We start from the raw sequence: 16,012 nt of genomic DNA, 5'->3' as shown, positions 1-16,012 counted from the left end.
GTCATAACAAATCCTCCTTCAGTCTGGGGACCTGGTGACTAGGATTATGAATGTCCCTCCTGCCAATAGCTTTGCACATGGAATAAGAAATGTGGGTAAAAATAATTTTATTTTTGAAATCACTGATACCTTGGAAGCTTTTCTTTGTTTTTTTTAAATATATTTTTTATTGATTTCAGAGAGGAAAGGAGAGGGAGAGAGAAATAGAAACAGCAATGATGAGAGAGAATTATTGATTGGCTGCCTCCTACACGCCCCCTATTGGGGATTGAGCCCGAAACCCAGGCATGTGCCCTTGACCGGAATCGAACCAGGGACCCTTCAGTCCTTAGGCCAACACTCTATCCACTGAGCCAAACCAGTTAGGGCAAGGAAGCTATTATTTGTTAACCTATGAGGTTGATGGTGCAGTGGTATGATGTTCTCATGGGTGAGGAGTGCTCATGTTCCTCAGTATTTTATTAATGTCAACTTGGCAATGGAGATTTGCTCTCTACCCCGGTCTGTAGGTTTGGACGGGACCAAGTGGAAGTAAGTTTATAGTAAGACTCATGGTCTAGGTCTAGGACATAAATCAGCCTTGAAATGCTCTCTTAAAATAGCCTGCCACTTGAAGCCTATGTTCATATTTTATAGTTTTATATCTTCTCTGACCATGTGTTGATGAGTGGAACAAGAGTTGGAAGCTCTCAGGGAATTACCTATACAACTGTCCTGACCTGCAGTCACTTCAAGGAAGTCTTTGCTACCGAAGGTGCCTGTTTGCAAAGGCAGCACAATGAGATGTCCTACAGAAGTTAAACACCCAAAATCCCATTTCAGGTAAACTTATGACTCCCTTTGCCTGTTTTGGGAAAAGTATATAATGCTTTAGAATCAACTTTGGGCTTAGAGAACAGAAATTCACATATTCAACTGGTTTACATAATATGAAAGTAAATAGATTATGACAGAGAGCTTAATGTTTTCTATATAAGTAAAGTACATATATTAATTAAGTTGTATTTCTGCTTTCATCTTGCTGGTGTGTCAAATCATGTTTCCAGGTAGTTGCATTATTGGAGTTATGGCAGTGTTGTAGTGTTGTGGTGGCGTATTAGTGCAAATTCTACCCTATACATTTTTTTCTCCTTTTAAATAGCCTTTATTTTATTTTATTTTTTAAAATATATTTTTATTGATTTCTTTTTTAAAAATTTTATTTTATTGCTTAAAATATTACAAAGAGTAGTACATATGTCTCCTTTTTTCTCCCATTGACCTTCAATGTTAAGCATAGGTGCTCAGAGCGCCCATATGTACCCTGTACATATGCACACATACATCCTCTCTATCAACATCTCCCACCAAAGTGGAACATTTGATACAATTGATGAACCTACAGGACACATCACTATCTCAAAATGTCTGTAACTTACATCACAGTTAACTCTTGGTGGTGTACATTCTGTAGGTCTGGAGAAATGTATAATGGCATGTATCTACATTTATAGTATTATATAGTTTCACTGTCCTAAAAATTCTCTGTGCTCTGCCTATTAGTCCCCCTTTCTTCTAACCCTGGCAAAAACAGATCTTTTTACTGTTTCCATAGTTTTGCGTTTTCCAGAACATACTATAGTTAGAATCATACAATATATAGCCTTTTCAGTTTGCCTTCTTTCGCTTAGTAACATCCATTCACTCAGTAAAGAACATCTTGGTGACTTTGAAGTTTGGGCAATTATGAATGAAGCTGATATAAACATCTGTGTTCAGGTTCTTAGTATTTGGGTAAATACTAAGGATCTCAATTGCTAGATAATATGGTTATGACAGTGTCTGTTGCTTCACATCCTCACCAAAATTTGGTGTTGTCAGTGTTTTGGACTTTGGCCATTCTAGTAGGGACATTGCTTGAGTTTTCAATTGGCTAATGACACCTGATGTGTAGCATCTTTCCATATACATATTTGCTATCTCCATATCTTCTTAGTGTGATATCTGCCTGTTCATATCTTTTGTCCAATTTTGAGAGTTTTTGTATTATACATATTTTGTTTTACATATTTGTTGTAAGTCCTCTTTTTATATTGTGGATAGAAGTTGTTTATCAGATATGTCTTTTACAAATATTTTCTCCCAGACTGTGGCCTGTTTTCTCATTCTCTTGACAGTATCTTTAAAAGAGCAGACATTTTTCATTTTAATGAAGTCCAGCGTATCAATCATTTTTTTTTTTTTCATGGAACATGCCACTGGTGTGGTATCTAAAAGGTCCTCATCATCCCCTCATCTAGATTTTTTTCATGTCTTGTTTTTAGGACTTTACTCTGTACTGTTATTTCCTCTTCATTAGTCTTATGACTTAACAGAGCTACTTTTTAAGTACAGTAAGTTGTTAATGAAGTTAAATGCAGAATATTTTGAAGACAAAACTCAGTCTGTTTCAGTTATTTTCATTAAACAACTGTCTGCTTAATAGGGAAAAATATTCTCATTATGTAATAATCACCTTGCCCTACTTTTTATTTTTCAAAAAAATAAAAGGAAACCTTAACAATCCTGAAATGACAAGTAAAATTATTTTGTCGAAAGTGAAATTACAAATGGGAATAGAATAACGTTCATAAATACGCTGCATATCTCATCTGTGTACATGTGAGCATATAATTGTGTGTGAGTGGAAATAACTGACAGAGGTATAGAATTTTATTTATTTAACAGGACACCGTGAGTTCGATCCTCATTCTTTCTCCCCAGGGGAAGTGCTTATTGTTTGCTTCCTTTCTCTTGCCTGCTTGCTATGTAATTTAAGACTGATGCCTCCCTGTGGGGAACAAAACCTGATCAGAGAACAGGTTGCATTGCCTCCTAAAGAAATTATGCCTTAGTGACTGCTGATATCGGCTCTATAATAATGGAAATGTATAATTAATGCCTTTGCTTCCACAGTTCTGGTAATAGAACCACCTGAAACTGATTCAAAGAGAAGGATTTAATATTGAACCTTCTCTCTGTCTAACCATTAATGTGTTGGATTGTAGGAACCACTGTGTACTAAAATGGGATAATTGGATTTTTGATACTTGGATTGGTTATTGTGCCACAGTTGAAATACTAAATAATGGAAATCTGCCATGTAAAATCAAAGAGAATAAAAAGTCAATTCTATACAGATTCTTTTCTACGTAAAAAATATCAAGCTATTATACATTTTTGCAGTGTATTTTATGTTTAGTACATTTTTACTTTCAGAGTTGTGTTTGCTTGTGAGATGAAGTTCTGAATTGTATTTTTAAAATGTATAATGACCTCAACATTTTCAATTAGCATTTTTTTTTGGTTTTTGAATTCACAGTAGAGTCTGAACATCTGGTAATATGATTCAAATGTCCTCCATCTTCTCCCTCCAGAGATTCAGTTGACTATCTTCTATTTATATTTGGATTCAAATTTTCAAATGCCTACTTTATGCTGCTGCAATATGTGCTTAGGGATTTGAAATGGATGAATCCAATACATCTTTCAAGATTGATAGCTCTCCCAACCCTCAAAATATTAGTGCTAAGTAGAGCAATATTTTCGAAAGGAAAAAAAAAAGTGTAATGGAATGACTATGCTAATTATAGACAAATGCAATCCAGTAAAAGATTAATAATTAAATTAGCAATCCTACTTTAGTAACTATCATAATCAGGGGTGGCAACTGGATGCAAAGGAAAAGCATTTTAGAGGAAAATACTCATAAAATAATTAAATATGTACTTTGTTAATTGCTGCAATTTAGAATACTACTCAAAACCTTCACCAGACTCTGGACCCATCATGCATGCATAATTTGCCTAACTATGTAACCTAGACATATCACTTCTGAGCTAGGCAATCCTAGATAATTTATATGTAACAACTTTTTAAAGTGGAGTGTTGACACTGGCCAATATCAGAGTGTGTGAGCTGATAGTGAAGTATTTTTATTTTTGTGAGCCAGTTCATATCACATTTGTAGCTTGAAATCAGCTGTGGCAGAAGTGTTTGCACTATAGAAATTGGCCAACATTACAAATCAGGGTCTTTTTTGTTTATTTTGCATTTTACTAAACACATATTATTAAACATTTAGCAGCCCACAACTTCACTTCCTCTATACTTTGATTTCCATATTTGTAAAACGTGAATCATAATCTGACCTATCTTTAACATTTTTTTATTTTAACTACATAAATTGATATTTTGAAAGGTGTAGAGCAGTAATTAATGAATATTATGCTCTCAATAGTAAATACTATTATCTAGAAAAACTACAAAATCCAAGTTATTCTACCAATATTCACTGAGTGATTCTTAGTGAGCATAGCTCCACCGTTAGGCCCTTGGCTTAATTTCATGACAAAACAAAGGTCCATGTCCTTCCAGAGCTTGCATTCAGTTGTGAGACAAAGACACAAAATTATGTATGTGATAGATTGTTAAATAATCAAAATGTAGAATTTCCTAAAGTTACCTATTGTTAAAAAGAAAAAGGAGGATTTCCCTAGCCAGTTTGGCTCAGTGGATAGAGCATTGGCCTGGGGACTGAAGGGTCCCAGGTTCGATTAAGATCAAGGGCATGTTACTGGGTTGAAGGTTCCTTCCTGGCCCTGGGCCCTGGTCGGGGCATATATTGGAGGCAGCCGATCTATGTGTTTCTCTCACATAGATGTTTTTCTCTGTCTTCCCCTCTCTCTTCTACTCTCTCTAAAAGTCAATGGAAAAATATCCTCAGGTGAGAATTTAAAAAAGAAGAAGAAAAGAGGATTGAATAAAGAGATGACAAGGAGAGAAATCTTAGAATGATTAGAGTAGGCATCATATGGGGATTACTCAAGTTATTTGTGAAAAATATACACATACTGGCACAAATTTCTTACTAAATTTTTCTAAAATCATTCAAAGCCTTATTGAACAGATCAGTTCTGACCAGACAGCTAATGACTCCAACTAACTCCATTACTCCCAGTTTGATTGTCTTGTCTACTTGGCCAACTGATATTAATTTAATTTTATGACAAAGCTTTCTAGATCATCCAGTTTTAAAGCATTTAGGATTTGAATACAATATCAAATGATCTAAATAATATAAAAGGCTTTAAGTACCAGTGAATAATGCAGTGGCACAATATTTGTGGCTTGCCAGCAGCGAGTGCTCACTGGCAATGAAATACATTTTTAGTAGCCAAGTTAAAGGCCTAGGGAATCTAGGTGAAAAGATGCTGTGGGACTAGTTGCTATTTCCCTTCTAATTATTATTCCCGTTTCACTGTTAGCTGCTATGCAACTGATTAAACTACAGTAGTAGAAACTGTTATCATAGCTAAAAATTTTCAGGAAGAAATATCCTTTCCTCTTTGCCTTCTAAACCAAGAAAGAATATGTGTTCTTATGTGGAAGTCAAGTAATAGCTTCATTTTTTAATGTAGTGTAGGGCTTGTGAGCATGGAGTTGCAAGAAAGAAAGATTGAACTAGAAGGAAGGAAGTTGAAAGAGAAATACCATCTGTAAAATTATTTTAGAATCTCTATCATTTCTCTATATAAATAATGGGTACCTATTTTTTAATAGGATTACTGAGTCAAGTAAAGGACAGTAATTCTTTCCAAAACTTACAAAAAGAGTAATAGTGTGAAACTTTAAAAATTATTTATATATATAAAAACTCCACCTCCACCTCTATCATTTACTTGAGTTTTCTGGCTATATATATCATGGAACACTTCTTTTATCTAGTTTTTTCTACATCAAAATAACAGAAATAGTCAAATCTCAGAGGGATGGTAGGTGGGAAGGTGGGTGGGAAAAAATTAAGCAAAGAACTTATATGCATGTATGCATAACCTATGGACACAGACAATAGTGTGGTGAAGGCGTGGGGTGGGTGGGGGAGGGGTGTGGGCTAGAAAGGGTCAAGGGGGGGAAAGAAGGGGACATCTGTAATACTTCCAACAATAAAGATAATAAATAAAAAACAGAGGCTTTAAAAAACTCTCTCAACATATTTAGTAGATACTGTTTTTCTATAATAAATTCTTACCAGTGTGAATGCTACTTAACATAAGACATTTTAGAATAAAAATACACCATTTTGTGTAGCAAATGTGCACATCAATAAAGCCATGAATAAAATAAAACCTCTAATAATAGAAATTATTTCAAGGAGTGCTTCACAATGGGATATCAAGTTGAAGAAAGGAACTTAAATGTTCTCTTTATATGTTGCTGTGAAAACATTGCATAATACTAACCCTTTAAGCATTTGATTTTTTTAAAAAAATAGACATATCTCGGTTAAATTTTATTTAAGTATAGCAAACTGTTTTCTTTTAATATATGTGACATTGTATACTTGTATTTTATGTATTCATACAAACATTTACATTTGTATTATCATAGTAAATATATTGAAATGAATATTTTCCCTTAGGCAATTAATGAGAATATAATAAAAAAAGAAATGTAGAAGAATGGGAAAGAAAAACAAAAACAAAAAAAGAGGGAAAGGTGTCATAAATTAAAGTACTATGATAGGTTTGCCATTTTTAGTCAGGCATGGCTTAGTATCTGGTTTCCAAAATGCAGGTTACTTACATATACTTCTGCCATGATATAGTGTGTATATCATAGTAATATATTTAAAAAACTAAAGGATGATATTTAGGTGAAATTAAATTTAGAACATTTTCTCTATTAATAGTCAAAACTATATATAATATAACTTAGCACTCACTAATTAAACACATTACAGTCATGCCCACTTAAATACAGGATCTGTTCTGAGAAATGTGTCCTTAGGTGATTTTTTCTTTTCCTGGGAATATCATGCTTGCGCTTGCACAAACCAGGGTGGCACAGCCACCACTGTGAGTGTATGTGCTTGACGTTATAGAACAGTTCGCATTGTAGGTTTGTTTACACCAGCATCACCACAAACACGAGCAATCTAGGAAACGAAATCGCAGTGTGAGCCCTGACAGTCCGCTTTTCTCTCTGTGCTGCAAGTGCCTGATTCAAGCTCTGACTGGCAGGCATCCCGTCCCAGCGGGCTGCCTGGAATACCTGCACCAGCTCAGGCCTGGGAGCCCGAGCCGCCGCCTCCCCGACTGAGGCGCCTTTATATCAGAGGCCTTGGTTAGTTGGGGGTAACTGACCATTTGGGCCACTTGCTCTTTCCTCTTCAGGTGCTTTACATTCTGCTCTCAGGTTCTACACTCACCAATGAAGAGCGAGCAGGAAAGGCCAGGCCCATCCCCATCCGCCCCCCCCCCCCCCCCCCCCACCTCAATACAAGCAGAAGCCCCAGCCACGTGCGCCCAGTTCAGCTCTACTCACCGCCTCGCTCTGCGGCTCCCACTGGCCCAGGAAGCTCCAGGTCTGTAAGGGGTAAGTCTTGTTTCTTCCACGTTTCCTAGTGGTTGTCATGGAAGCGCGTCTGGCCGTCTCAATAACCACAGCGCTGCGTCCAGTGCACACAGGCTTGTGAAGGAGAGACGTGGGCGGAAGCTGTGGGGCCAGGTGAGCCCCGCAGGCGTTTCTAACCTACGGCCTTACTGTCCATAGAAGGAGCTGCAGGCCCAGCAACGCCTCGTGCTGTGATGAAAAGGGTGGTTGGGAAGTCACCAGGCAATAGTTTTTCAGCTCCATTATGATCTTATGGAACCACCTTTGTACTTGGGGTCCATTGCTGACAGAAGGTCGTTAAGTGGTGCCTGAGTGCACTCTGCTGCTAGGATGGTACCCTGGTCCGTCTGGGTGGGAATCCCACTCCCCCACATCTTGGGTTGACTTAGTACACAACTAAGTCAGCTCTCTGTATCTTCATTTCTCCTTAGTAAGATGGCAATAATGATAGCACACCCTCGTCGAACTTTTTAAAAGATTAAAAAGAGGTCATTTTAAAAGCCCTTTAGAAACTTTTGATAAGAAATATTTTATCTTCATTTAACTCTTTGTGATTCAGAAAGTGAAAGATACTCATTTGAAATCATTTCAATATTTGGTCATATTCATTTCCATGGGAGAAACAGCTATCTCACAGTGATATCTTACTTTTTTATACTAAGTATTTTATTTGTATGCTGCTGCCCGTGTATATAAAATAATCATTCTTGTGAAATAGCAGTTCATGAAAATTCAGAGAGGTAGATGTTAAGGACTGACAAAAGCAGAAGTTTGTGTAGTATGGCGCATGTTACAGGGTAAGCCTTTTGTACAGGCTTCAGATTTAGTTTTCTTTGAATATTCACCGGTTCAAGAAACGTGGTTTAGAACACCTTCAAAATTCATTTTACTACAAAAGGAACAAACTTCCTGGGGTCTGAAGGGATTGGTACTTCAAGATACTCCAGTCAGCAGGGGGTCATGTTGAGCATTCTGCAGGCAGAATTGTTTCACATCTGCTGCTGCCTGGGAATCTGCATTCGGTTGAGCCGGCCTCCAGCCCGAGCTGTTGAACCACTTTCTTCATAGAGGTGATGCTGGAGGAACTAGACATGGTGCACGCGAGTGCCAGGCAGATTGGTCAGTAGCAGGTCGCGGGTCCGCTGGGGCCAGATGGCGGGGGCAGTGACACGAGGGGCGGAACTCGGAACTTTTCATGATATCTTAATTTTTTTTAATTTTTATTAAATTTATTGGTGTGACATTGGTGCATAAAAGTATGTTTCAAGTGTACAATTTTGTGATACATCATCCATATGTTGCATTGTATGCCCACTACCCAAAGTCAAATTTGCTTCCATCACTTTATATTTGACCCCCTTTATGCTTCAAATCCTCCCACCCCCTTTCCTTCTGGTAACCACCATACTGTTGTCTGTCTATGAATTTAAAAAAAATAATAATTCATTTTGTTGAAAGTAGTGCAGATGTCCCCTATTTTTCCCCCTTTGCCCCCCTTCATCAGTCTCCCTCCCCACCCCAGGCCTTCACCTGTCTACTGCCTGTGCCCATGGTCTATGCATGCTCTACGTTCTTTGATTGGTCCCTTCCTGCCCTTCCTCCCACCTTCCCTCTGAAATCTATCAGTCAGTTCCATGCTTCTATGTCTATGGTACTATTTTGTTCATCAGTTTATTTTATTCATTAGATTCCACATATAAGTGAGATCATGTGGTATTTGTCTTTCTCTGACTGGTTTATTTAGCTCAGCACAATAATCTCCAGATCCATCCATGCTGTCTCAAAGGGTAAGAGATCCTTCCTTTTTAAAGCGGCGTAGTATTCTGTTGTGTAAATGTACCACAGCTGTTTTAATCCACTCATCTACTGATGAGCACTTGTGCTGTTTCCAGAGCTTAGCTATTGTAAATAATGCTACTATTTTTGTTTGTTTGTCTTATTTGTTCCTTTGTTTTATATCCCACCTATGAGTGAAATCATATGACTCTTGACTCTTTCTCTCTGACTTATTTCATTTAGCATGATATTCTCAAGATCCATCTGTGTTGTCTCAAATACAGTGGGGCCTTGACTTACGAGTTTAATTAGTTCCAAGACCGAGCTCCTTAAGGAGCTCGTTAAGGAGCTCGTTAACTCAAATTACTCTGTCAAGTCAATGCAAAAAATCGGCCGAGAGACAGCTGGTGTCTCAAAAAACTCGTTAGTCGGGACACTCGTAAGTCAAGGCCCCACTGTAGTAGCTGTTCATCTTTTCTTATGGCTGAGTAGTGTTCCATTGTAAATATGTAACACATCTTCTATACCCAATCATCTATCAAAGGATATTTTGGTTGTTTCTACATCTTGGCCACTGTGTATAAAGCTGCAATGAACATAGGGATGCATTCGTCTTTGTGAATAAATGTTTTCACATTTTGGGGGGAGATACCCAGAAGAGAGGTTACTGGGTCATATGATAACTCTTTTTTGTTTGTTTGTTTAATCCTCACTGGAGGGTATTTTTTTATTGATTTTTAGAGTGAGAAAGAGAGAGGGAAAGACAGAGAGAAAAAGGAATGTGAGAGAAATACTTCCATCGGCTGCCTCCTGCACGCACCCCGACCAGGGTCTGACCCGGGAAGGAGCCTGCAACTGAGGTACATGCCCTTGACTGGAATCAAACCCAGGATCCTTCAGTCTACAGGCCAACCCTCTATCCATTGAATAAAACAAGTTAGGGCTGATAACTCTATTATTAAATTTTGAGGAGCCTCCATACTGTTTTCTATAGTGGCTGTACCAGTTTGCATTCCCACCAGCAGTGAATGAGGGTTCCTTTTTCTCCACAACTTCTCCAACATTTGTTATTACTTGTCTTATTGATAATAGCCATTCTAATAGGTGTGAGGTGTATCTCATTGTAGTTTTGATTTACATTTCCCTAATAGCTAGTGAAGTTGAGCCTAAATCCAAACAGAGAAAGTGCATCATTGTCTGCACTTACAGAAATAAGATTATTATATTCAATCCCATGCAAGATACTTAATGTAATTCAGCTATTCAGTTTTCATCTTTTTCTGACATTGTAAATTCTTGCAAATTAATCTGAAAGTATTGTTTTTGCATATTTAGCAAGTGATTCAAAATGGACCAAAATTTTTTAAAATATATTTTAATTGACTTCAGAGAGGAAGGGGGAGGGAGAGAGAGATAGAAACATCAACGATGAGAGAGAATCAACAATCAGCTACCTCCTGCACACCCTCAAATGAGAATGGAGCCCGCGACCTGGGCATGTGCCCTCACCAGGTATCGAACTGTGAAGTCTTGGTTCATAGGTTGAAACTCAACCACTTAGCCACACCAGCTGGGCCAAAGTCCATCAAACTTTTTATTTCAAAGAAATCTAATAGCTTAGGAAATTATACCTATAAATTTTTTGTAACATGCATGTATGAATTTTTATATGTGTATTAATTTTCTAGAGCTGTTGTATCAAAGTACCCCAAACTGCGTGGTTTAAGCAACAGAAATGTATTGCCTTACAGCTCTGGAGGCTGGTTGTCTGAGATCAAGGTATGAGCAAGCTGGGTTGTTCTGAAGGCTGTGAGGAAACACCTGTTCATATCTCTCTCCTCATTTTGGGTAGCATCAGGCATAAATTGATTTGTAGGTGGTGTTTTCTGTGGACCTTCAGATCATCTTCCCTCTGTACATCTCTGTCCAAATTTCCCCTTTATATGAGACATCAGTCATATGGTCCACCTAATGACCTCATCTTAACTTGGTCATCTGCAAAGATCTTATTTCCAAATAAGATTATATTCACAGATACTAGGATTAGCATGTTAATATCTTTTGGGGAAAGACAATTCAACCTATCACAATATGTAATACAACTTATTGTCATTAGCAACAACATATCATTTCAATGAAAGCATCTTTAAGTACACTCCATATCACCAATCTAGAAAGAAAATTAGGTTCCTCTTAAAGGTAGTTATTTTCTCACTCATGGTTAAAAATATCTTTACCTTGAAGAAATAGAATAAATGTGTTTTTCTTTTATTTATACCCACTCAAAAGAATACCTGTCATCACAGAGTCAGCAAATTTGGAAATCTGTTTTTGTATGAATGGAAAATGTACAAAACACAAGGAGAGAGTTTCATCATTATTAAAGAAAGATATAATTTTGCACTTCAAATAATATTTGTAGATGTTTTGTATGAGTTATTATCAGCTATAAGCCACTGGTTATCATTTCTACTTCATAATATGATGTATACAGTAAGATTTTTAAATCAGGGTTTTAGTAATAGAAGAAGATTTAGTTCAGTTATTTGCCCTTGTGTTTTTGCAATACTTTGTTATATTTGATAATGTCTTCACTTTCCAGAAACCTATCATGACCTTTGGACAAATTATAATGGATAATTCAGTTAACACTACATCAATTCTTCGCAAACTGTGAATTTACCATACCATAGCTAATCTGTGTACATTCTAGATTAAAACAACACTAGAAGTTTTGATATTTTCTTTCCAATGAAAGGAGTTCCCACAGATACAAATGTCACATTTTGGATACTGAGGCAAGAGGATTTTTACAGGTTATAGCCATTAACACAAAATTCTACATATGTATAAATGTAGGTCAAACAGAAGAAGTGTCTGTTATCTAGTAGCTTCATTAGTAGTTATAGCATTTATGGACTGTACATTAAGGGAACCACAAAAGCCAACTAAGTGTTCTGAACTCTGTGCTAACCCTAAATACACCTGAGCACCTATATTTCTGTAGGCTCTTTAAAAAAAAATATATATATATATATATATATTATTGATTTTAGAGAGGAAGGGGGGGAGAGAGAGAGAGAGAGAGAGAGAGAGAGAGAGAGACATCAATGATGAGAGAGAATCATTGATTGGCTGCCTCCTGCACGCCCCCTACTGGGGATCGAGCCTGCAACCTAGGCATGTGGCCTTGGCCTGAATGGAACCTGGGACCCTTCAGTCCGCAGGTTGACACTCTATCCATTGAGCCAAACCAGCTAGGGCTCTGTGGACTCTTTTTATAACAGTTTTGTTTGCTAATCTAAACTAAAACAAACAAGCAAACAAACAAAACTTGTCCCTCAAACACATCACTTCAGGCACACAGCATGCAAGAATTCCTTTGAGGGACTCATAGTGCAGTAAACAGATTTCCCATATTTACTTGCCTCACAAGCAGCAGTTTTTAATCATCTCCTTAGTTTTAAGGCATTGGGGGGATAATTTAATTTTAATTGTTTTGTTTTCAGGTCTAGTGGGTGCAAATTTAAAGCCAGAGCTCTTTTCATGCCTGTGTACATGAAATGATGCACAGCTCAGTGAAACATAATGAAGAAATAATTCTGGCCCCCCTCACTTAGTATGTTGATGTGCTGAAGAAATTTGAAATCATAGTTCAGTAAGTCATAAAATATGAAAGTACTGTGCCAGACGTCTTGTCAGCGATCTTAAAGATATGGGTCCTATAACCCAATATATACATCAAAGCCATGGGCCACCGAAAACACAAAGAGGAGGCATTAGGATACATTTATCATTTATACTGCATGCGAGGTTAGGACCCCTAGCTTTCTTATGATGGTTCCACTTGAGTGCTGTAGGGATAAATGGAGCTCAGTGCTCCTTCCCCTTCACAGTTATGCATTACACTGTAACAGATCGGCCAGCCAGAGACACTTTTCACTCAGGCAGAAATGAAATATAAGGGACTGTAGCAACACTGTGCCTCTTCCATAGTCTGTTTCCTTAAACCATGCACAGTGTGCAGGTGATCCTTTATATCATATATAAACAATACTTTCATATGCTTTCAGGAGTCCCCCTGGTCACATTAATATCTGTAGAAACTCTTAAGCTGACTTCACCAAATATATCAAACTGAAGTCAGGGAGCATTCAGTATGATTGCTGGATTTTGGAATTATTATGAGATATTAGCCATGATTCGGGGGCCTTAAATGTGGTCAAAGAAAGCAAAGACGACAGGAAGCATTTTTTCTTCAGGAACTGTCCTAGGAAACAATTTCAGTTGTTTCCATTGTTTGATATGTGCTGCTGATTCCTTCTGGTCTTCCCCAGAAGGTGTTTTCCACAACAGCCCCAGGAGTCACGGGACTCCTTGCACTGAATGTTTGCATCAGGTTGCTAAGGGGACTTTCCCTCACTATTCCCCTAAGAAGAGGAGTCCCGCTCTGAGGTTTGTTAATGGAGTTTCTCTACACAAGGTGCATCCTCATTTCATTTGCAATCTCTTGGTACAGGTGTTATATTTTCCATTCAATTCATGGGCAACAGGTATGTAAATGTCATTCCTATTGTTGCTGTGGGAGTTCTCTAAGACTCATTCTTCTTTAATTATTTGTAGTATGTGACTTATTTAAAGGCATTAATGAGATCAGGAAAAAAACAAACACTGGAAAAAATGACCCTTAGTCAATACAGTCTTCTAACAACTAACAGAAATTTTTGTCAATGATTTTTTTTTAAAAAAAGATGTTATTTCAATGGGGGCTGGGGAGACAGTAGATCTCAAGGGTTTTACATATATCATAAATATGCCAACATAGGAATCAGATTCAACTTACTGATTTTGCTGATAGAGCAGCAGAAGAGGTTTCTTTATTTGTCAGGTACAAATTACTTTTGTTTGTAGTATTTGACAATTGTAGACTAAGGCCTGTATCGTGAAATATAGTGGCAATATTGATTCATATATTTAAATTTTACTATGAAATAACCGTTTCTGAAAATTTTTTTTAAAAATTATGTCTGGCTATTTTAAATAATTTTAACTCATTATATCTTTTTTATTAGATGTTTAACTTTCTCTTTTTTTACATTTAATGAGATCAATAAGTATTATGTCAAGGAATACCGTCTGAGTGCAGTATACTGTCCATAATGTCAGTGCACTCAACACAAATTGGTCTTTTGGTAATACTCACAAGTTTCCTGTTATTCACAGGTAATAAACTTTCCTTGAGCTACCCAACACAGAGAGAATAATTTCCAATACATTTTTGTTAATAGTCATTTGAAGTTTTTGTATATGCAAAATGTTAACAAACAATATATTAAATATATAATCTCTGACAAAAATGTTACCAAATGGAGTTTATCCCCTTAAAATGAATCCACTTCAGAAAACTGTTTCAGTGAAAAATGTGTGAGATTAACTGACATAAATGTATTCATTTATCTGATTTACATCTTATAATGTCAAGCCATTGTTCCTTTTTAACTTTTGGTACACCAACAAATATCATTTGATAGAAACTTACAGCTTAACAAGTACTTAAAGAATCACTCATTTTCCTGAAATTGGATTAGAATAAATTGGATGTATGGGAAATATAGGAATATTATATACACATATACATATATCCCTCAGTGGTGACTAACAGTTACTTGCTCTTAAACATTTATTGAGCTGAATACTTATCTTTTCATGCATTTCAACATGTATTTTTTAATGTATTTTTATTGATTTCAGAGAGGGAGAGAGAGATAGAAACATCAATGATGAGAGAGAATCATTGATCGGGTGCCTCCCACACACCCCCCACTGGGGATCGAGCCCACAACCCAGGCATGTGCCCCTGACCGGAATTAAATCTAGGACCCTTCAGTCCACAGGCTGATGCTCTATCCACTGAGCCAAACCAGGGAGGGCCAACATGTGTGTTTTAATAATAATTTTGAAGTCTGCTATAAAGACATTAAAGACATGGTTCTTTCTTTGAAGTATCAAGGCATCCTCATATGAACTTCCTAAAGTAATTGTATGCTCTCTTGTCTATCCACTCTGACTCCTGCTATGCTGTCTCCTTTGAATTGATTGTCATTAATTCATTTAAAAATATATATTTTTATTAATTTAATTTAATTCTTTATTAAGTTATTACATATGTGTCCTTATCCCCCTCAATGCTCCCCTTCACCCCCCGCTTATGCCCTCACCTCCCTAGTGTCTGTGTCCCAGTGATCCCACTTCTAGGAATATATCCTAAGAAACTAGAAACGCCAATCAGAAGGGATATATACACCCCTATGTTCATAGCAGCACAATTTACAATAGCTAAGATTTGGAAGCAGCCTAAGTGCCCATCAGCAGATGAGTGGATTAAAAAACTGTGGTACATCCACACAATGGAATACTATGCTGCTGTAAAAAGGAAGGAACTCCTACCATTTGCAACAGCATGGATGGATCTGGAGAGCATTATGCTAAGTGAAATAAGTCAGTAAAAATATATATTGTTTGAGTATTTTCTGTACATAGGTACTGGAACCATGTGGAGAGAGTGGTGACTAACAGTGATATAGCCCTGTCATAATGAGCTTATATTTCTGGTGCCTTTGTGACATTTCTAAATCTTAGGAAAATGACTTTTAAAATTCTTTATAGATAATATAACTAAGATTTTATTTTTTGAAAAACTGGCTAATGAAGGATCATCATTTTTTCACTTTACTTTCCAATCATATTAAATTCTTTCCAGAAGTTTAATTTGACAAACATTTGAATAGGAATTAAATAGTCACAAATACAATTTCTTTGCACC

The 16,012-nt window shown here is 36.9% G+C and overlaps 2 pseudogenes; both read right to left on the bottom strand.

Moving 5' to 3' along the window:
- The window catches only part of LOC139011352 (small ribosomal subunit protein eS27-like), a 139,333-nt pseudogene extending 131,899 nt beyond the window's left edge, over positions 1-7,434 (bottom strand).
- An 828-nt stretch (positions 7,435-8,262) lies between these two features.
- On the bottom strand, positions 8,263-8,506 carry LOC139011351 (guanine nucleotide-binding protein G(I)/G(S)/G(O) subunit gamma-5 pseudogene; annotated as a pseudogene).
- Positions 8,507-16,012: the final 7,506 nt, after the last annotated feature.

Source organism: Myotis yumanensis, unplaced genomic scaffold (assembly GCF_028538775.1).
Source record: "Myotis yumanensis isolate MYYU_CA2020_CCGP unplaced genomic scaffold, mMyoYum1.0.hap1 SCAF_5, whole genome shotgun sequence".
In the NCBI taxonomy this organism is placed as follows: Eukaryota; Metazoa; Chordata; class Mammalia; order Chiroptera; family Vespertilionidae; genus Myotis; species Myotis yumanensis.
The sequence above is the reverse complement of the archived record's forward strand: the minus strand, read 5'-3'. Positions and strand labels throughout refer to the sequence as shown.